The sequence below is a fragment of the Carlito syrichta genome, unplaced genomic scaffold, assembly GCF_000164805.1.
Source record: "Carlito syrichta isolate Samal-C Ts95f unplaced genomic scaffold, Tarsius_syrichta-2.0.1 Scaffold306787, whole genome shotgun sequence".
Lineage (NCBI taxonomy): Eukaryota > Metazoa > Chordata > Mammalia > Primates > Tarsiidae > Carlito > Carlito syrichta.
The window spans coordinates 350,591-374,495 of record NW_007250883.1 but is presented as its reverse complement, the minus strand read 5'-3'; the positions used below and the strand labels follow the sequence as shown (position 1 = coordinate 374,495).

The 23,905-nt window shown below is 35.3% G+C and overlaps 1 protein-coding gene across 2 annotated transcripts in view; it reads left to right on the top strand.

Annotated features, from left to right (window-relative positions):
* TFEC (transcription factor EC) overlaps positions 1-23,905 on the top strand; it is a 160,870-nt gene that overhangs the window by 74,438 nt on the left and 62,527 nt on the right. Inside the window, exon 1 of one of the 2 annotated variants that reach the window (XM_008063384.1) lies at positions 7,978-8,110. The exons of the other annotated variant lie outside the window; for it this stretch is intronic. The gene's annotated coding sequence lies outside the window, so the exon portion shown is untranslated. Of the gene's footprint in view, positions 1-7,977; positions 8,111-23,905 lie in introns of those variants that run through there. 2 annotated transcript variants of the gene reach the window in all.

Here is a 23,905-nt window from a genome sequence, read left to right as displayed (position 1 = left end):
TTGTAGAGATGAGGTCTCGCCAAGTTGCCCAGGCGGGTCTCGAACCCGGGGGCTCAGGCAATCCACTCACCTCAACCTCCCAAGGCCCGGGATTACAGGCTGAGCCACCGAGCCCGGCTTTTGTTGCCACTTCTGATGAGAATCTCATACCTGATTATTTTCCCCCCAAAACTCCCTACACCACCTCCACCTTCCCCCGCCCCCCCCACCCTCCCCCCCAAACCGTCCGTGGAAAAACTGCCTTTCACGAAACCAGACTCTGATGCCAAAAAGGCTGGGGGACCACTGTAAAGACAAATTAGCAGTGTTATAGTCATTAGTCCTAATAATCAATATTATACTTCTCTCTCCTTAGCAGATGGTAGGTTTGTGGGTTAATTTCCTTTGAAGTACACATAACCGTTGAATGATAAACAGAAATGATGGATGTCACTTCCTGCAGAATCTTTAGGAACCTGTATATGGTTTTCCGTATCCTATTTCCTGTCTCAATAGTGCTGGAAGAATATTTGAAGATGGAGACTCCATCATCCTATGTTTCCACCATCAATGTATGCTGGACATACAGAATATGAAATGCAATTTTTCAAAACATTCTGTGGTTTTTTGGAGTTGTTCGTTATATCAGCATATCATAGCCTACCCTATCTGATAGAGAGCAACTGTACAATTTTGGCAGACTGTAGAAGACTTGTCATTTTCCCAGACTCTAGAACCTGCAGTGTCAATGGTGGGAGTTGCCATCTCATTTGGAACATCCTAATATCACAGTGGAAGAAGCCTTACTTGTATTTATTTTAAGGATATGTTGTCTAGTTTTAATACAGAATGTTCAGGTTAGATGACAGCCACTATGAAATATATCTGATTTCTGAAATTTTATATATAATCTTCCCATCAAAAATTTAAATATTTCTTCCCTTCTTTACCTTAAGGATCCATTACCTTCCAAACACCTCTGGGAGGGAGAATATTTTAAGTCTTAACAATCACTTATACCTTAGTGAACAAGGTATATAATGAATAGAGTGTTTTCTAAAAATACTTTTGATAGTGGCAAAAATGGGGAGATGATAAGGGATCATGGCACCTGTCTGGCAAAAGGGAAAAGGACACAGAGGTTGCATGTTAAAGACACGTTTTGTACTTCAAAATTTGTAGACGGACTGGTTTTTTAATACTCTAGTGTATGCCAAAATTAAATATAAGCTCTAGAGAAATTTTGGTATCAGAGAATAATTAAATTACATTAATGCCTTAAAGGTTTCTACAAACTCTTTGTTCTTCAAAACTGAATTGTTTGGGACAGAAAACTTGGGAAAGTTGTCTCATTCTTTCGATTGATTTTACCCATTTCTCACAGAGCAATGATAAGTATGTGTACTTCTGCTGTTACTGGTGAGAGATCGATAAGTAGATGTTTCTGAAGTTCACTGAGGTAGATGAAAACCATTTTAGAAGTGAAAAAGTGCCACTATTGCAACTGTATAGTATTATGCACATTTTAAATGTGTTCCACAGCACGTGTGCCTGGCATGCTTTTTGTTGAGCACATCATCACTTTGGTAGAGAAAACTTAAGGGCAGTTTTAAAGATATATCAAAAGTTTACAAATATTATAATTACCCATATCCTAAAGAAATAGAGAAATCTACATACATTCAACTTTTGTCTTTTAGTGGGATGAATTCCTGTTTGTTATGTTAGATGATTTGTAGTTCTTAATAATATTGGAAGCCAGAGTCAAATTTGATATTTAGTGATTTTTCTAAAGTGTTAAAGAGCCAAAGTCTGGTATTATCACATAAAAATAGGAAACCTTCACTTTCTAATAACTTCTGTACTTTTCAAGACTGGTAATAAAATCAGGCTTTTGAATAATCATTACTAATTATTTGCCAAGGGACTTAATAATAATCTCTCTAAAAGTACAATTTTGATTCATGTGCAATTATAAAAATTCCAGTTCTATATACCCACATCTGATTTTGTTTGCATGTTTTCTATGATGATATTGACTCTGAATTTTTTTTCTAAATTTCTTAGGCAAGACATATCTTTTCCTTTGATTTAGCTTTTTCAGAGAGAAACTAGGTTTCCTTGGTGTTTAATAGATTGGAAGTTTTTTTAAAAAAAATTAATGATTGCCTTTAACAGGACTACTCATTGGTAACACAAAAGGCATTCTTATGAGCATAAATCAATGTTCAAAATCAATTGCCATTAAAAAGATTTTTATCAATAACCTTTCATTTTTGAGACTTCTATGAAAGCATTCTAAAGTAATAGTGAATATATTGTTTTTCTTTTTTTGAAGGGTTAGTATGAACTCTTCTCATTCACCTTTTACTTATTTGTAGAACCATTTTTCTGAGTTCATTTCCAAAAGTGCATTAGCAATTTTTTCCTGGATGATTTGCTAATATTTTAAACTTAAATACTGTACATTACTGATTTTGACCACTGCCTTAGTGGTCAAAAGTATGCTTGACTTTGAAAATCAATCTCTACTTCCATTATATTTCTTATTTCAATATTCTGTGTTCTCCCAAAAGTCAGAAGTAAGAAAAACAATCCTTTTATTCCTGACATCCGTTTAGTTTCCTATTTCATTAAATTATTATTTTTGTCATAAATTATTTTAAACCATGGGGAATTTACCTTTAATTTTGATTAGATTTTAATCTCCCAAAGGGTAAGGTCTAGGTCTGTATACCCTTATATGCCTAATGTCAGATACATGGCAGTCATTTAATAGATGCTTATTAATCAATAAGTAAACAAATACAGTATTAGTTTTGATGGGAAGGTTAATGTAAAGAACATTAAAACTTAATATTTAATATATACTGTCTACAGGATTGATTCTAAGTAACTGTAGCAGATGTTGTTTTCTGGTCTATATCTCCTGGTACTCCTTACCTTTTCAATGAATGAGAGCACTTGTCTTCCAAAGGCCAGAATTTTTTTTTTTTTTTTTTGTCAGAGTGCTGTTCTCAGAATGATACAAACTACTTTGTCCATGTGCAACTTGGGCAAACTATCCCTGAGAATTAATGTTTTCCTGTAGGCTGTCTGAAACCAATGATTGATAGGAATTTGAGGAGTTTGTCAAAAACCAGCTTCTTTATTCTCTGCCTGGGATACATCAGAAGCATGTATGAGGGGGGACCCCCCAAAACCCAGAAGTTGTGTATTTATTTTTACATGTTCAAAGTTCAGTTACCTTCAAAGTACTCTCCCTTGGATGTAATACACCTATCAAGACACTTTTTCCACTGCACAGTTTTTGAATTTGTCAATTTTGATGCCTTTTAGTGCTTCTGCCATTTTTATTTTACCTCTTCCACATTGGCGAAATGTTTCCCTTTGAGGACTTTTTCATCCAGGAAAACAAACAAAATAAAGCTGCTCGGGAAGTGATTGGGTGAATAGGGAGGACGGGACTCATTTCATGCCGTTTTTTTGGTCAACTGCTGAAAACTCAGTGCAGTGTGGACAGGTACTCAGAAATAACCCACCATGAAATGAGGAAATATGTTGAATGAATCTTCCAAAAAAAAAAAATTAACTGAAGCCCTCTCACAATAATGCTAGTTGGTACACTGATACCGACGGGCACCTAGAACACTTAATCCAGCAGGGGAAACTTGTACTACAATGAACTCGCCCTCCAAAAAATAATCCTGGGTTTTCTTGAGTGTCCTTCTCATACACACAAACAAGGGCATTTAATTCTATATCTTTCAAGGAAGCTAACGGACAGGAGGTCATTTGATCCAGGCTTTGCAAAGAGAAGTCCTGCAGCAGGACACTCCTAGCAGAAGGAAGCGAGATAAACTATGATGAAGCTTAAAATCCAGACTCAGATTTACCTAAGAAAACTTTTATAAGAGAATTTAAAATCAAAGTTTAGGTATTAGAAATTTTTCGATGGTATAAATAAAGGGAATAAAATGATTAAATATCTGATTTAGAAAAATAAATACAAAGAAAAGTGGGGGCAGAAAACGACTTGGAAGCAAGATCAGTTAGAAAGCAACTATGGGTCATGTATTCAATCATTTATTCAGCAAACACACTGAGTGACAACTATGTGCCATGCTGCTCTGAGTGTATAGGATATGTCATGAACAAACAGGCAGGGATGTAGGTCTGTGTGAGGACTATTTTCCTACTTTCCAGTGGATGTTAGAAATTGAACAGAAACCTAATGAGTAAGGGATCTACCTGGAAAAAAAGCAGAGTAGGGTAAGGAGGTAAAAAGTGTGAATGGGGCTAGATGGGAGAGAAGGGAGAAAGGTGAAATTTGGACTTTAGTAAGGAGTTGGTGTTTCACAACTGGTGCGCGCGCATGTGTGTGTGTGTGTGTGTGTGTGTGTGTATGTGAGGGGTTGGGAGATGGATGATTAGCAATGGTAGAAGAAGGGAGCAGTTAGGTCTTTGCAGTAATCCAGGTGAGAGATGAGGTTAACTTTGACCCACGTATTAGCAATGGGAGTTGGGTGAAGCAGATAGATACTGGATATGTTTGAAGGGCAAGCTCATAGGAGTTACTTTTAGATAGGCTGAAGGATATGAGAGAAAGAGAGGAACCTGCTGGTGGGAAAAAATGACATTAACATAGTTAGGGAAGGCTGCAAGTGGTGTGTGGTTGTGAAGATTTCAGTTGTCTGTTACAAATGGAAATGGAGACGCAGAGTAGTCGGTTGGATATATGAATATGGAATTCAGGAGAGAGGTCAAACATGGAGATATAACCATAAAAGTCAACAGCGAATTGATGACATAAAGTCATGACAATAAATGAGATAGCCGAGATAATGTACCTAGAAAAATAAGCGAACAGGCTGAGCTTTAGGACACTTTAATAATAATAAGTGAGAGAACAGGGGAGGAAACAGCAAAGGAGACTGAAAAGAAGCATCCAGTGAGATAAAGGGAAATCTGAGTATGGTGTCCTGAAAATCTATGAACAAAGGGCATTCAAGAAGAAGATAATTATCAAACATATGCTGTTGATTGGGAATGTAAATTGGGACTGAGAAGTGACCAGTTGATTAGTGAGATAGAAGCCATTTGCAATTGACCAGGAGCAGATATGGTGTTCTGGTAAGAACACAAAGCCTAACTGGAAGAGATTTAAGAGAACGTGGGAAAAAAAGAAATCAGACAATGAATGCTGACAACTCTTGAGTTCTTCACAAAGGAAACAAAGAAATGGAGTGATATCTGGTGAAAGAAGTAGGGCCAAGAGAAGTTTTTTGTTTTTGTTTTCTTTAGGTTGGAAAAAGAACACCTGTTTGTATTCTGATGAGAATGATCTGACAGAGAGTTCATGTTTGGCATTGCAGGTTATAGGTGAGAGTAGAGCACTGATGGGTGATATTCTTGCACAGGTGAAAAGGATAGGAAATTCCAGTGGAAATGTAGCAAACTGTTCTCTGTATGAGATGATGTATGATTCATCTATGATAACAAATGGGAAGCCAGAGTATTTTGTGCACAAATACTGGTGGTGGGTAGATACGAGAGAGGCTGGAGGATGACAGTGATGGTAAAAAGGGATTGACAGAGACAATTAAGAAAAAGAGAGAAAATTTACCTAGCATTTACTACATGCCTAGCACTATCTAAACAATCTGTTTCTGCTCTGATCATTCAATTATCATGATAGCCCTGCTCTAGGTATTATTATTTTCTCTATTTTGCAAATGAGGAAACTGAGGCAAAGAAATGTTAAGTATTTTAATCAGTGAGCTAGGTAGGAAGGTGCAGAGTTGGGAGTTGAACCAAAGCAGTCTGACTCTTAAGTTCCTGCTCCTAAGCACTTTGGACTTGATGACATTTAAATGTGAGGAGCGAGAATGAACCTCTAGAAACAAAGATTTTTTGATGAATCATGAAAAGATGTTTTGCCTTTTTCTTTGCCATTGCTATATTAGCAGAAATGATCCCTGAGGGGAATCTATAAACATCAGCCAGGTAATAGCAAAACACAGAACTTAAATTATAATCAGGTAGCTACAAGATCTCCCTTATTCTTGTAATAGGGAAGCAGGTAATTTGTGGTAAAATTATTTTGCGGCCAGTAGTTTACTATCACTAAAAGTTTTAATATATAGCTAGTTTTGAAATTAAAACTATATGTTATTCCAAATAACATATTTTTATATAGAAAATATAGATGCAATCGATAAACATAAATTTGAAAAAAATCATGACTACCCCAGTGGGCCACCATTAATAGATAATGAGTGTTAACATACAAATGCTGATTTCTTTAGGTGTCAATATATCCATGTGGTGTTTCCAACGTTTGAAACCAAAATAAGCCGGGCTCAGTGGCTCAGCCTGTAATCCCACGCCTTTGGGAGGCTGAGATGAGTGGATTGCCTGAGCCCGCGGGTTCGAGACCCGCCTGGGCAGGCGAAACCTCATCTCTACAACAAATCAAAAATTAGCCAGGTGTGGTAGCGCGCGCCTGTAATTCTGGCTACTTGGAAGGCTGAGGCGGAAGGATCGCCGGAGCCCAGCAGGTCGAGGCTGCGGTGGCCGGGAGCGGCCACTGCACTCCAGTCTGGGCGACAGAGTGAGACTCCAACTCAAAAAAAAAAAAAAAAAAAAGAAACCAAAATATATGTCCAATAAGTAATACAGCTTCAAAGTTTACCTTCTGAGTCTCAAAAAAACATTTTACACAGGTATATTAAATGTGTTAAAAACATTGTATCACACAAATATATTAAACTTGAATTCAATCTAAAGTAGTTTCTGGGCTAAAATCCCAAATGTTTTATTTCCTCACAATATTTCTGATATGAATGTTGTTTATTTCTAATGTTAATTGAAACCAATTGATTTTACACTAAGTTATTTATGACTTCCAGTCACCTTAAGAGATTTAGATGTATAACATAACCAGAAAACGTAAGGTGACTCAAAAATATGCAATTGATAATGACATAACATTTTTTTATTTAATAGTTTTGAAATTCTTAAAACAAGATATAAGGTGCTGAGATATTTTAAAATAATCACCACTCTGGCACAAATGTCAATTTAATTGTACAATTTCTAAAACACAAAGGAAGTAGAAATATGAATGCAACCTCCACATGAAACTTTAGTAGCTTACATGAATGTCTTGCTGTATACATTAAAATATATATAAACAAAATAAGGAAATGGTAAAACTGCTAAGAATGAATGTAGAGCTTCACAGTGTGAATTATAGGTTGGAAACAAAGTATTGGATGTTTCAAGTTTAAGTCCAGCAAATGACTAATACATGAAATGAGATCTCTTTAGTAGTTTCATTTGTAAAGGCAGTGAGTAACCCATATTCATGTCCCTTAAAAATACAAACCAAATTGGGATAGAAATAACAATAATAAGAAGAAATCTCATAAGCTGAATTGTATATTTTCCATGTGCATGGGAAGATTAAAATATTCTTGAAATATTTTCTTGGAGTCACTCTGAGTGCAAAATCATTAGTGATATAATAGGATTATGTGTAATATGGGAAGTTTAATGGTACGAAGCAAAAACTCAAACTCTATTTATACTCTAAACAAAAGTGCAGTTCTTAAAAACTGAAAAATGGTGTAGGTCACTTCATTGAATAAATGTTAAAGGCGAAGCATGGTATGTTGCAATAAATGTGGGCTCTTAGTCCATTTTGATAACAACCATATACTGCTTGTGCATGTTCTGGGAAGAAATATTAATTATGGGGCAAAAACAGGATCAACAAGAACTTTTTCTGTGGCCACACTACTGTGGTCAAATATTGTTAGAGCACTGTTTCTCAAATTAGCAGCGTATTTCAGATAAAGAAAGGAAGTCGCTTTAAGCTGAAACTGCTGTGTCATTTCTTCTTCCTTAACTGAAATTCCAACCAGGGTTCAGGAAATGCCCTAATGAGCCACTTCTCTTTTCTCTTTCCTTAACTAAGTGGATTCCAACCAACCCAAACCATTCATTACTCATAACTAGATCATTGACTTTGGTAGTCTCTTTTGGCATGGTGATTATGTTATGGGAAGAGGAATTAAAATCTGGCGCTGTTTGTAAAGGTGTAACACATAAAATCCAGTGATTGCTGGTAGGTAACTTAACTGTCTGGTTAATTTTCTGTACTTTAACCAAACTAGGAAGACAAGTCTAATCAATATTTGTTTACTTTGATATGTGTGACTTGCTTATAATTATGATTTCATTTTGTATGATAACTGGGGATCAGGATAGTAGAATAGTCAAGCTGTGATTTTCTATAATTTGGGTAAAATATATCAGAACCTCTATCTATTACTGTCTTGTTATACTTAAGGTATAGAAATCACGGTTTTCATTCATGATAACCAAAGCAATTTCTTCTTCCAGTTTAATATGCTCAGATATTTACTAAATTGGAACATGCTGTAACATTTTATTGCCTCTTATAGTTTATTTTATGAGTAAACGTTAATTTCTGTTTACATTCTAGCAATATCTATTTTATTGGCTTTTAAAGAAAATATATGTTCTGTTCATAGCAGAAATAACACCTGACAGTATATTGCCATATCTTCTTTTTTCAGGGCTAAAAGATTATTCTTGTCTTTTATGCATATGTGACTCTAAACAGTTTATGTAGGAGATGTCAAGTATCTCAAAACAATGACTTTTTTAAAGTCATAATTTTAATTATAATTAGAAGAGCTGTCGTAGGAACTTGAAAATTATATATTATCTGTACACATATACATATATATACACAAATACACATATACACATGTGCTATACATCTATTGTTTATATAAATTATAATGGACATGATTTCATATTTATTTGTATGAGGTCATAACTCCATACTTTCAGTGTTATCTCAGAATGTTTAATTAGGAATAGGCATTTGAGAAGAATAACAAGCCTGAGGTAATTTTTAATTCATTTTGAGTAGCTTAATAGTAACTTATTTACTAGAAACTTCAACTAACATTAAGAGACTTTAAAATAACCTTCATGATACTTTCTTGTTGAGACTATGTCAACAAAGCAAAGTGAAATAGTGTAAAGTTCATTATTAAGACTATTCAGACATTTCTGCCTCCCTTTTATTCTAGGTGCTTCTGAGTGTAGCTATACATTTTCAAATAGTTTTTTAATTTGTTAAATTTTTTACTTTCTGTGTGAAAACTATCTTTAAAAAACTAAACTTTATAGTCTCCAACTTAAGGTTAAAAAATTTTTGGCTATAAAACAAATGAAATACATGCAATTTTCATGTCTTTTTTGGATTTTGATTGTTATTATTATTTTCTTAATTTTCAGTTTCATTCCAAAGCAGTAGACTAGTTCAATGTAGTACATTTTGTTGAACTGAAACTTGGCACTGATGTCAAAAATGAAACTAGCTGAAAAACATTTCTTAAAAGTCAGCTTAATTTTAATGACTGTGGCGCAAGGTTTGGTAAGAGCTAGATAGCCCAAATAATTACAGGACATTTTAATATGATGCAAAATTTTAACAGAAGTGAACTTTTCAAAAATAGTGGCAATTAACTCAGTAGAAGTGGAAAATAACTTTGAAAACAGTGGTTGGAAGAGTGAGAAAGGAGAAATAAGGAAAGGAGAAACTGAAAGACAAAATATTCTTACACAATGGTTTTAGATATTAATGAAATATGATTAAAATAGAATTATTGATATATAATAGCATCCATGTGAAAATGCAATCATCTTAATCTTTTATACATTATTATACATGAAAACTATCTGAAGTCAATTACACATTCCAGATTCTTCATGGAGATGAAGTTTTATGGTAAAAATTACTGGATTAAGATGTGGAGTGATAGCAGATCCAGATGTGATGTTTACAAACAGCAGATTACTATTTTGAATTATTTGGCAGCAAAACAAAACAAATGCATAGTGCAAAATATAGCCTCTGCTTAAGTTTAAGCCTGCTTAAGTTGTTTACTGAGAAGTGTCTTTGAAACATAGAGCAGTGGGAATGACAAGCATCTGCAGAAACATAACCAATGAAGAGAGAGGGAAACAGTAGTCTTGTAGGAGAGAGAAAATAAATAGTTAGAAAATAATGTACAAAAATATTCCTTATTTTTTGGCATTGTGAATCATCAGCCAGTGAAGGAATCTGTAGAGTTGGGTTGTGGGTGTCTGGAGATATATCAAAGTTTGGCAGACATTACTTTGCCTGTGAGAGCTTAGTTGGTGGATGATTTTGTGATTCTATTAAATGTATTTATTGGAAAGTCTTGGTCATTTACTTACCAACAACAACAAAAAAGAAGAATGGTCTAAAAATATATTATATGTAGTTTATATTCACTGTTAGGAAAATGGGTTGAATCTGTACAATTGAACATGTGAAATAGGACGATAGGTGTGGAATCTCCTCAGGGGACCAGATATTCCTAATTCATTAATAGATTTCTAAACTATATTAAAAAAAAGGAATGAACTGAACAAGGAGAGAAGGCTTGTTCCCAGTTTTTTAATTGCTCCTGGGAAATGGGAAAGTCGAGCCTAATGATCCCATTAGGTTGCTGTTTCTCTTTCTTTTTTTATTTTAAAGAGGTAGGGTACAATTTAGGATTAGGAACATATATAGTCATCATACAGGTGAAGTTTGGTCTCCCTCACTTCACCTGGTTTGGGATCAGGTACCCCTATTGATGTTATGTACTCCCCCGCTCCCACTGCTGGTGGTATTCTGCTACAGTCAATCCCTTTTTTGTAGTATTATAATAAATGTTCAGGATCCAGTGTGGTAATAGACTTGATGGATTATTATGCAGCCATAAAGAAGGACAAAATTATTGACAGCAACTTGGAAATATTTAAAGTCTATCATACTCAATGATCTACACAGAAACAAAGGTTGCTGTTTCTCTTTTCAGGTGAGAATTCTAAAATAGGTCTAAAACAGCTAATGGAAGGTAATGAGTCTAGGAAATAGAAGTGGAGTTTTCATGAGGATTCTTATGTCCCCTTATGTTTATTCTTAAAGTTACATGGAAGATTGTTTCCAAATCATCTCTCTTTCTTGAAACATTATTCCCCAGTTTACCTACTAGAACAGATTGTGGCTCATTTTTGTGTTTCTTCCAATACCAGAGACTCCTACATCTCCATTTACTGATTTCTTTATTTTTTCCTTACATAAACATGTTTCTGATGCTCAGCTTCCTTAAATGTATTCCCACCAAAACAAGATTGCAAACCAAGTTCAATCAGGTATTTGGCCGTATCTTTTCCCTCCTTTGTAGTACTCAATCTAGCATCTTCTCCTACTCTTCCAAAATCTTGACCATTACCTACTATATTGACAGTCTGTCTACAGATTGTAATAATCTCCAGAGAACTCCTCAACAGCTAAAATGTTTGACTAAGAGGCATCTGATCCTTCAAGCAAACTTTCAAATGTTTCTCTCCATTTAGTTAATTAATTTTCCTTTTCTATAGCTTATGATTATCCTTCATATTTGCAAGATAATTTTTTCATGATGGGTAATTTGCTCTTTTCATCAGAATTTTAACTATCATTAAAGATTTTTTCCATAAGCATATTCAGCCTTCATTACTTTCTTTATATTTTCAAATTTTAAAGCACCTGTTTTTATTGCAAACACTTATTTTTTTAATAAGCCTTTTGAATACTTCTTATAGTGTTTGGAAGACACTGAGCATATTCACTCTTAGAGTAGGAATAAGCCATTGGGTGAGTCTGCCAGTGACATGACTGACAACACCATCTTCTGGAGAAAGCAGATAATATGAGATTATGCCTTGGTCAGTAACTTAGTTAATATGTATACAAATATGGTTAAGATGAAGGTGTGTAGAGGAATGTAGAGATATGGTACCTGCCAATGAACAGTTGTTATTTCAACAATTAACTACACAGACAAGTGTTATAATAAAAGTACATGTAAATTCTCTGCAGGTCTGGGAAGGGTTCAAAAAGATGGTGGTGGTAGAATACCTTAAAAAATGATTTGCTGTTCTCTAAGCAGGCAAAGACATTGTGCCCAAATTTCCAGTGATTTGAAAGACTAGCATGTGCAGAGTTGTGAAAAGCATGGGACATTCAAAGGCCTTTGATTAGAGTTGGGACCATTGTGCAGAATAACATGAGGTACAGATGGGAAGTTAAAAGGAGGGCAGACCATGGAAAGTTATGCTTTTAAGAGTTGCAGGATTTTACCAAGAAGAGTAGCTTGACCTGATTATGTTTTGTTGAATCTTTCTGGCTCTGGCAGTATGCTCCTGGATCAGCTATAAGAAGCAAAGATGAGTATGTGTAGTGACTCTGGGTAACACCTTGCAGAGTAGTTGTATCTTTGCCAAGAACAGAGATGCTGAAAATATTATGGAATCCATTTCATGAGAAAATCAAAGGTGGGGTCCTACAACATTTTCACTGCAGAAATAGTTATTTAAACTGAACATAGATTAGGAAACCAGTGGATTGAGCAAATATTTGCAAGTGATTCAGTGATTTCTTTGTGGTTGCTTGGTTTAGTGCTGATAAAACACACTGTGAAACAGGAAGTCAGAAGTTTAGCATTTTTAGCTTGTTATTAACTTGCCATGTGATTTTGAATAAGTCTATGTGTCTGCATTTCCTGAAGATTTTGAGCTGAATTCATATCTAGTGTGGAGAGTAAAGGGCTGGGACTGGGCCTGCGGGTGAATGTGGAAGGATCTGGTGGTACTTAAAGTCTATGTCTCATGTACTGAAGAGCAGCTCTGAATTTACTTCTGGGAAATCAAATTTGGATTGGTTAAAGGAGCTCCAAGATTGGAAACCTAGTTTACAGTGCAAAGGGAGAGCTACTCTCCTTCTCATCGTGAGGCCCTTGGACCCACATTTCTGACAAATTTTTTGAAGCATGGAGCATAATAATGGGCTATGGTCTCATATATCTGGCCTTGTTTTCTTAATATTCGCTTCTGTAAAAACAGCCTCAGGGAAGTCTGCCTTAGGACAAAGCTTTCAAAGCAAAATGAAGAGAATAAAGCAAACTTTTGCGTAATTGGAAAAGTAACTATTAATTTGTCATTTTTTTCATAGGACAGTTCTCAAAATGTATTTCAGAGTTTCTCAAAATGTATTGCTAATTCATTTGAAATTCCATTTGTTTCCACATGAAACACTGATGTGTTGAGCTGTCTCTAAACTCACTTGGATTCAGGCTCACTGACCAAAATCAGTGAGATGCATGACATAGCTGTTGAACAGTTGCTTAAGGTGTATTTGACTAAAGATGGAACAAGAAACAATAGAAAAATAGCAAGTACAGATATTTCTAAATATATTAGGAGGAAGAAATGATTTATAAAATAAATGGATAAGTTAGGCAGAGTAAGTTTTTGTAGGGGGATAATAGGGAGACCCTGAATACTAACTACTTCTGCTCAAGTAGCAGTCATTTTAGAAGAGTTGTAGTGAATATCAAAATCAGCCATATTTCATGAAATTGTCTCTTCTCTTCACTGAAGCAGGTGATAATAGGGAACACCAGACACTCATTATGTACAAAAGGCTTTTTGTGTATCACCTCATTTGAATTTGACAATACTATTGGGACAAGGGGTACTACCTCCATTGTTCAGAAATTTAAAAAAGTGAGGTTTGTGAAGGATAGGCAACTTTCCCCAAGGTGACCAGCAAGTAAGTGATGGGGCAGAGACTTGGATTCAGGTCTGTATGTTGCTTAGACCTAGGTAAATTATGCAATCTTTTCTGGGACACTTTTCAATTATCTTTGTTGTTCCCTTTCATTCATTTTGAACAAGATCTTATCTTTATAGCAAAGAAGGGGAAATAGTTCAAGGGGGAAGGGTTGAGGGAAATCAGAAACGATGGTTATGCTAAAAATGGTTCCTAGGCTTACACACGGATAACAAGACCTTTGACTGAATTAGATTTGCAAAAATAGCAGATGCAGAAGTGGCAAGGGACCTGAAAAGATGGCTCTATTTCACAAAAGAAAGGGGCGAAGTGAAGAGACTCATTAATGTTGAAGCAGTAGATGGATAACCAGTGACAAATATCAAGTAGATTTGCTTCAGTTTGGTCAGAGAAAGGTCATTGATTATTTTTGGTTAAACTGGTTCACTGAGGCCAGGTCTCCACTAAAAAAGGGACTTAATTGCTTCCATTTCCCACTAATTGCCTCAACATTTCCCTTTACTTTGTCATTGGAGATTTGGTCAGAGAGGCAAAAAGTCAAAAGTCAGAGTTTGATGGAATCTACATAAAAAGGGAATCTGAAGAGACCAAATTATGGCATTTGGTGTAATAATGATAATGATATTTAGCATTTTTCCCTGGGAGTGCTGTGGATTTTTAGAGCCCTTTTCAATCTTTAATCAGACCATAGGGCACATTTAAAAGAGTTCACTGTTTTTATTTCCATCTGGAGGATAAGGCATCACAGAGAGATGAACTGACCTAGGGCAAGTCTCCTGAGATGTTCAGTCTGTATGTTAGATTACACCTTCTGATGGTGAGTTTTAGCTGGAAGCCTAGGCTCTTTGCAGAGGTTCTAGTCATTCATGCTCCTTCAGAGTCTTTAGGTTTTTTGCACATTATATCTGTGATTACTACCTTAATCAATGACTGAAAAATCACCCTCCCCTCAAAAAACTGTGAACTTGTTTCCACGGAAATTTCTCAGTTTTCAGGATATTCGTTGATGCTGGAACCATTTTCAAGTTACAAGATATTCTACCTTCATTTGCTGAATGAACCAGTTATTGAAATCTTGTCTAGCTCTAAGACATTTGGAATATGTGAGTTTTATATTTCAGACATTTTGTTTTATTGTTTTGAAATTCAAAGTGACAATGTAGCTAGTAAAATAAGATAGGCTTCTGGATATGCTAGGTCAGTGTTGAATTATTTTAGGTCTTAATGATTTGCTTATAAATGCCCCAATAGACAAATGTTGCTTTACAATATCAAGCACTCTTTCTTTTGCCAGAAGAACAGAAATGTGTTATTTTTAATTAGATATTTATTATAGTATGGACTCAATACATTTTAAAGCAAGGTGGTTAGATTTTAAAAATAGCTCTGCTATAATCAGCTGTTTGATCCTAGACAGATCATATGATTTGATTAAAACTCAGTTTCATCATCTGTAAACATGATTTATCTCATAGAGTTTTCATGGTTATTAAATGAGAAAGCAAAGATTAAAGTCCCTAGTTCAATGCCTGTATCAAATGGAGACCTAGCAACTTTAGCCTTTATGCTTTTGAGTGCTGTTTTTAAATAAATTATGAAGATACCAAAAGGCAAAACTATTAATTAAAGCAAGACTTAAAACAAATATAAGATGCTAGTACAAAATAAGTCTAATACTCTATAAAAGTCTTCATTTGAATAAGATGCTCTCACAGTTATGGTGAACTTGGACTGGACCATTTTCTCTGGTCCGATGTCTCTCCACAGCAAGTCTACCTTATCCTACCCACTAAATGTGCTTTACTCAATTTAGTCATTTAATAATGAGAATAACCCTGGGAATTTAACTGTATAATTTCATCCATTGAACAAATAAGGCTGCTTGCATACTGCGAAGGAAATATGTGCTCAAAGGCACAAAACTTGTCAGTGGGGAACCCAATTTTGAAGCTAGGTGGCTAATTCTAAAACTTGCACTCTTAACTGCTTCTTTAACAATGCTTTTTAAACAGTAGATGGCATTTCAAGGTTGTCATTTGTGCAAGTTGAGAAATTAAGTTGACCTCACGCCCCCTTTTAAATTAATTTAGGTTATCCTTAAAGCTTCCTTTTCTCTTGACCGAAAAAAAAAAAAAAAGGCTAAGTCTATTCTCTTATCTCTTGTCTCTCTCTTGTTAGAGGATACATGTCTCTAACCAGGACATGTCAGGAGCTGGACACTCAAGTGCTTCCATAGAACTTTTCTATTGGACACTCCACTCCTCCCCTTTACTCTCTGACTGTGGGTCTCAGGTATATGGTTCTTAGGTTGGGCCATGCGCTTCCCCCACTGCTCCCCACCTCATCCCGTAGCTCAGGATCAACTCTGAGGGGAGCCCAAATTGTCAAACTAGATGCTCACAACTTTTTTTTACTTGTTTCTCTTAATGTAACTTAATAAAACTCCCTTCAAATATATAAACAAGGCACACCTACTAAAACAGGAAGAGAGAGAACTGTGTGTACATGGGAAACCTGGATTGACTGTTTTGATTAACTTGACTGCTCAAGTCAGTCAGAAAGTAATCACCAGTTAAGCAAACCATTTTGACAGATTTTTGGCCCACTGACTGCTTATTTGACTGGCTTGCCTGTCAGGTTGAAGTGGTCAGATTGACTGGAGACAGTCTAAATGGAAATTTAACTTGGGAGAATGTGGGTGTCTGTATACCAGAATCTACTTTAAATAACTTTATTTGAAATCTGTACCTATTTTCTTGGGACCAGTGAGAGAAGTTTGAGAGTGACACATTGCAGCAATTGACTTTCTAGAGTGAGATGTCTTTCGGCTTGCTAGAGTTGACAATATATTTATAGGGTACAACACAATTACATTTTTTCCTGTGCACATACAGAGTTCAATAAGTTTGAAACTCTACCTTAACTTGGTGAAGTCTTAATAAGGCACCTTACTCTCTTACTCTTCGAAAGGGTTAATGATAGATGTATGCTAGCAAATGACTTATCAGACACTGGGTTACCTAATTCAGTCATTCGTACTTCATGGTAAGCAAAGTTGACCCTACTGTTAAGGGCAGTCCTCCTAAGAAAGGACTCATAAATTAGTTATGAGAGAAAACAAAAACAAAACACACACACACACACACAAAAACCTTTTGTGAGAGGCAAAAGAATTTGTTTGAAATTATTATTTGAGCTGTTTTTTAAAAGCAAGCCCCTTTATATATCAATTTGTATGTTCCTTTAGAAAACTTACTTTGATGAGCTCCCAGATTTAGGCAACACAAAAATAACACAGTAAGGATGGAAAGAATGATGTATTCTCACATTATAATGTTGGATTTTATGGGGAGAACATAATGAGGGTATTGTCTGTTGTAAGAACATTTTTATAAAATCTGTTTTATGTTGGTTAAGTATTCTAATGTATTCACACTGAGAATTTGAAATGTCCTATTATTGTTTGAAAGGCTTATTCATGTGCTGCTCTTTAACACTCCTAAAATTCTAACTTTTCCCATGAAAATGTTTTGTAAATGCTTAGATGCCCTCTCATGTACTTTTAAAAAATAAATTAAGTGGTAAGAGTAGATAGACATTAGACTAGAGTGTTAGTAATAACTTTAATACAATGACACTTTTCTTAAAATAGCTTAACAGTCATATTTTCTCTGGTTAAAGTAGAGTCACTTTATCTTTTTTTTTTTTTTTTAGCATTTTGTAATTAATAGAAGGGAAGGAAGCTTACTTTAACTTTGCTCTCCAAGTTTATGCTTTCTAGTCATTTTATGATTAAATGTTTTTGGCAATAAGGGCCTTTGACCTGAGTAAAAGAGAGAACTAAATCAAACCCCACAGTTTAAAGTATGCTATAGAGAGGTCATTGAGGTATATATTTAAATTTTATATGTTTTTACATCACAGAATCTTTATTAATAATGTTTTAATGATCATCCTAATGCTTCAGATCTTTTGCACAGTTCGGACTACTTCCCTAGATTGTATAAATGTGTTGTCTAAATTTACCTCTCTGGCAGCAACTTGTGGTGACACCTGTTTTGGATTGCTCCTTCCTCAGCACTAGGTATTCTCATTTTAAAATATCTGTTAATTTTAAAAGCAGAAAGTTTTATTTAATAATTACTGATTAAGAACAAAGACTCAGTAGTGAGTAGCAAGTGTGGATTTGAGCTCTTGTTTGACTTCGGAGCTCCTCGGCCTTAGCTCCACTTTCTCAAGTGTTGTGTAGTACACACAGGATAAACAGCTCACCTCCCTGGCTTGCTGTGAGGATTACATGAAACAAGTTCAATACTTATTAGCAACTTATGCTATTATTGTCATTAATATAATTTTTAACTTTGAAAGGAGTACTAGGATAGAAATAAGCAGACTTGGTTTGATTTTTTAACTGTGTGCCACTTCAATAAATTGCTTAATCTTTCTGAGTCTTGGTTAGCTCATTGATAAGATGCATCAAATAAGGGATCCATAAGAGATCAAATAAGAGATTATAAAAGAGATTTGATAAACCAGTGGATAAGAAAATGCTCTGTAAATAGTAAAATACTGTATGGATATATGACTTATTTATTTATTCATTGTTATCTTTTGATTCAATGTCAGTTGTCTGTTTGCTTTATAATCTTGTGGCTGCACATTAAAAATTCAGTTTCAGTGAAGTTATTAAATGGTGGAAACATTTAGAAACCAAATTATCTATGCAATATATCACTGTTTTTTTGGTTAAGATTGATGGAAATTTATTATATTTAAAGTTAAGAAAATGGTTGCCATTTTGTTATTGTCAGATACATAAGGAAGAGCACTAAAACCATGTTTGATACTGCAACATTGGGGAATAGTTTTCCATTGAGAAGAGGAAACTTGGTTAATAATAAGTTTACTTTACCAATAAATCTTTTATGGTAGAATTTTTGCCACCACCAAGCAAGAGATCAGTGTTAACAAGCATGGGCCTTTATGGAATGTTTTGGAATGTTGAGTGGTTCCCTTAGACACAGAGCTAGTGAGAAAACAAAGGGAGAGACAGAATTATTGTAAATGTCAGCACAGGTTGATTGGGGAGTGTCTCATTTCCCAAGTTCAGAAGTTTTCAGAGAGTGATCCAATATCAGACTGAACCATAGATGTCAGCCTTCTAGCTCTCTCCCTCTCTCTATAAATCCCTTTTGGTCTGATGGAGTCTTCTAATCCATTGGCTGCACTGTTTTCTCAGTTTTTGCCCTGGTCATTGCTCCCTTCCACATCCAGCCTTTACCCTTTGTGTGAAGATTAAGTTCTCATAATTAGAGTTGCTTCTTGCCCTATTGTTCTGTTTTACCTATCATCCTTGACCAGTGCAGCCTGTCAGCTCAGGCTCCAATCTGCCATCATGGAAGACAGTCACACAACAGCATGCAGATTAGTGCTTTTGCAAATCAGAGGTCTTCAATCATATCAGGGACTTCTAACCTGCTGGCATCATTCTAGCCCATTCTCCATTCCATTTGGTATATTTTGTACACGATTTCTCTCATTCAACTACATACCTCATCATCTCTTCTCTCACTCTCAGTAGGTAAAGTTGCTTATAACTTTAATCTTATAATTTATAATCTAAAAAAAATAAAATAAAAATTAACTTCCTTCCCAGAAATCTAAAACATCTTTATCAGAGTCAACTTTTTTTCCCTCCCATTTCACAGAAAAATGATTCTATCAAAACTAGCGTCCTTGTGTTGTCTCACTTATACCTGTTCTTTCAGTTGCCGGCTTAATGTCACCCTTTCTTGCTTGTATATTCTGACTCTCCTTAATAACATGTTATCTGCTGCTTATAAACATGGTAAAATCTCTCCATTTATAAACATACACACTTTCACATCCATGTATTAACTCTAGAGTCATCTATAATAACTGAAATCCCCAAAGGTTCTCTTTCTGATTATGGTCAAGCATTCTGAAATCTTTAAAGCTGGTTAAGCATGTAAACTCTGAAACTCGACTTCTTGGATTCAAATCCTGGCTCTGCTAGATGAGTGCTCTTGCCTTATTACGTAACTTTTCTTTACCTTAGTACACTCATCATAGAAATGGGATAGTTGTGGTTTCTAGCTTATAGGGTTGTTAAAAAGATTAAAGGGTTAATACTGGTAAAAATGCTTAAAATAATTCTTGATATATAGTAAGCACTCAATATGTGGTAGTCCTTACAGCTACTGATTTTTTCCTCATTTACTCACTTGTTTATTTAATAAATATTTATTAACGATCTACTGTTTGTCAAACCTTGTGCATAGCACTGGGTGTACTATAATAAATAAGAGAAAAATTTCTTGTCCTAAAGCAGCTTAGAATGTAGTCAGTAAGATAAGTAATAAGTAAAAAACAACATATGAATAATGAATTGCAAAATGCCAACACTATGAAGAGTTCAGAAATGGAAAATTTCTGAGACATTGCAACTAAGTTCTGAGAGAAGAGAAGCCAGTCTTTTGAAGAACCTAGGAAAGAACATTCTAGGCAGTGGAAAAAGGACTTCTGGAGGCTTTGTGAAGGACTGGTGCTTGACTTATTGCAATAACTATAAAAAAGAGTCCTGTTTGGCTAGGCCCACAGTTGGCATGGGAGATAGCAGTGTGAGATGAAATTGGATTGGTAGCTGGGGGACCACCTATTCAACTTGCAGGCAATAACAAGGAAATTGGATTTTATTCTAGATGAAACAGAGAGCTGCTGAAGGATTTTAGACAGAAGAGTAGGCAATCCATTTTGTGATTTTAAAAGTTCATATTGAAGGAAAGAGTAAGGTTGGAGAAGATTAGAGGAAACTGGGAAATCAGTAATGAAGAATACACTGTATGCAATGATGGTGGCTTGCACCAGAGCTCTGGCAGCAGACAAAAAGATGGATCTATGAAGTAATAAAGAAAAACTACCCTGTTCCAAATTGGGCGAGACTGGGGAAACGCAGATTTTAAGGTAATAATAATGAGTGCTTGGGACATGTAAATTTTAAATTTTAAAAGACTTGTGATTAGATAGACAGCTTAGTAATATAATACATGTAGCATATCATATACATAGACCTGGCTGTCCTATATATGATGGGTTATGTATATAACATATATGACATACTATGTCTATATACTATATCTATTATATATATCTCTATGTAGCTCCAGTATATGATATGCTATATAGCTGGGCCTGCTAGAAAGAGTGAGAAAATTCTGGAGCAGAAATATAACTTTGAGATTTTATTTGTTTTATTAGCAGAGAGGAGAAGCTACCGAGTGCTAAGCCATGTGGTACCTCCAGTTCGCTTTTCTTTTTTTTTTTAATACATATTTTTTATTTTAAAATTGTGGGGTACAGCTAAGGGTTAGGTATACAAATATGCATTGTGCAGGTACCCTTGTTGATGAGGTGTGCCCCCCCATTCCCAGACAGATATTGACTACTGTTAATCCCACCTCCCTTCCTCTCCTGCCCCCCCCATAGTTTCAATGCACAGCATTCTAGCTTCCATCCTCACACAGCAATTTGGAACAGAAATGCAAATTTGGGAGTATTAGCATATAGGTGGATTTAAAACCACGAGGACAGATGAGATCCTCCTTGGGGAGAGTGTGGAGAAGGCGCCTTGTTTGAGCCCTGAGGTCTCCTCCTCACAATTCACAAAGTTCCTCCAGTCCCTGCAGGCTGGCTTCCATTCTAAGTCCCTCAAATGATTCTCCTGAGGGTCGCCAGTGACCCAGTTTTTTCCCAGTCTACCGGCAATAACGGCAATAACGTCTGTCTGCTCTGTCTCTCCCTCATCCCTGTGGCATTTGACTTTGTTAACCACTTTTTTTTCTTGAAACCGTATCCTTCGTTGGTTTTGTGATATTGCTCTGTCCTCATTTTTTTTTTTTTTTTTAGATTCTTTCAGTCTCTCCCACCCTTTAGATGTTACTGCTACTTAGAATTCTTCACTTAACATTCTGATTTGAATTCATCCTGTGCGGGGTTTTATACAAAACCCCGATTCAGTGACTTCTAAACAGGCCACCAGGTTTGTATTTCTAAATCCGCCATGTACCCATGTTCTAGGCCTTTCTCTTGGGTGTTCCACAGGCACTCTGAATGCATTAAGTACAATAATGAATTTACCCTCCTTTACCATCTTTCCTTCAGTACTTTGAATTCTACTTTTATTCCTCATTATGGTTAATGACATCTTTATTACTTCCCATTTTACCAGAGCATCATATATGAATCTTGTTCTCTCTTCCCCACATGAATAAATCAACTGGGAGTTCCATACATATTTTTTCATTATTTCCTGTATTATGGGTAGCATTTGACCTACTTTTCCTGTTCCGAATACTATTGTCTTAGCTTGGGTCTTCTATTCTTCTTTCCTGGAATACTACCCAAACTCCTACTTATTCTTTTTGTGCCCAATCTGGTCTTTTAATAACGCAGTCTCTATATTATTGCCTGAGGGATATTTCTGAAGTGCTAGTTGACCATGTTATGATCTTCCTAAAATCTTTAAGTGGCTCATCAGGATTTTCGAAACGAAGTTTAGGGTAGGACTTGTACTTCTTTATGAGCTGGCTTCTGCCTTGCTTTTAATTTTCATTTGTCCTCCCTTATACTTTCTTTAGATCATACTGAGAAAGAAAGAGACAGAAAGGGAGAACAGTTTTCCTTTATAACTTCTACTGTTGGAGCATTTTAGTAACATTGAGATTCAGTAAAAGCATTAGCTTTAGGAAATTGACCTTTGTTACTTGATTTTCCTCAAGTAACTATAGCTATGATGAATGGGGAAGTCCCACAGTACCAGCATTTCCAGGCAGGTTTTTCTTAGATGCCATCAGCAAAACTCAACGTTACAAGAGTGAGAAAATGAAACTCAGAATTTAAATGCATATATTAGTTTTCTGTTGCTGCTATAATAGAATTATTATCACAAATACAGTGGTTAACACAACACACATTTATTATCTCACAGTTCTAGAGAACAGAAGTCTGAGATGAGTTTCACTGGGCTAAAACCAAAGTGTCATCAGGGCTTGGTTTCTTTCTGGAGGCTGTGGGGAGTATCTGCTGTCTTGCCTGTCCCAGCTTCTGGAAGCTGCCTGCATTGTTTGGTTCAGTGATCCGCATCGCTCTGACATCTGCTTCCACAGTCACATCTTCTGCCTGATTCTAATCCTCCTATCTTCTTCTTAAAAGTACCCTTGAGGTTATATTGGGCTCACTCAGATAATCCAGGATAATCTCTCCATCTCAGGATACTTAATTTAATCACACATGCAAAGTCCTGTGTGTAATGTAAAATGACATATCCACAGGTTCCAGGATGAAGTGTATACATCTTTGTTGGGGCAAGTGTCATTTTACCACCACAGAATAATTGCAAACAATTGGAAAACGTTTAACAACGTGAAAGCAATGTATTTTCATTTTTTTTCTTTTTTAAGTTTTCAATGAAGACTTTCTTTTTTTTTAAGTTGGTACGACTGATCAAATTAGTATGGTAAATAGAATTTTGGTTCTTCTCTATGAAGTTATAGTAAAATATTTTCTATATTTGATTTTTTTTTACTTCTCAAAAGTACTTAAAACAAAAAGATTTCACAAATAAACTTTCTTATCATTTAAATTCTTGTCAACTTTTTAATACATTTGTTCATTTCTTAAATTTATTCATCAGAAAAAGAAGTTTAAAGATACTTAATAGAATAGTCATGATTTTTTTTAGAATAAACCAAGCTGAAAATATTGTTTTCTGGCCTCAGTTCCCTCCTGCTCCACACATCCTTCTCTCTTGTGAAAAGGTGTTAGAGATTATGAGGAAATGAAATATTAGGATACAGTAAAGATAATCTAAGGAAAGCAAAATTTCTGCTGGGGAAGATAGCTGAAATTCTTCAGAACAGTGAATTTTTATTACATAGGTCTAGAGACTAAAGTGGTACAAAGCACTTAAAAAGAAGAAAAAAATTTCATCCAGAGTTAATATTTCCTGATGGTAGATTTCAGTTATGACATTGTTCTGTACTATATGAAGAACACAGATCTTGCAGCATGTGCTGATTACAAGACAAAGTGAAACACAAATTACAACATAAACAAAATTATGAAGGAATCAAGTCAAGTTCCACTATTATTGGTAAGGCAATTCCACAGGTTTTT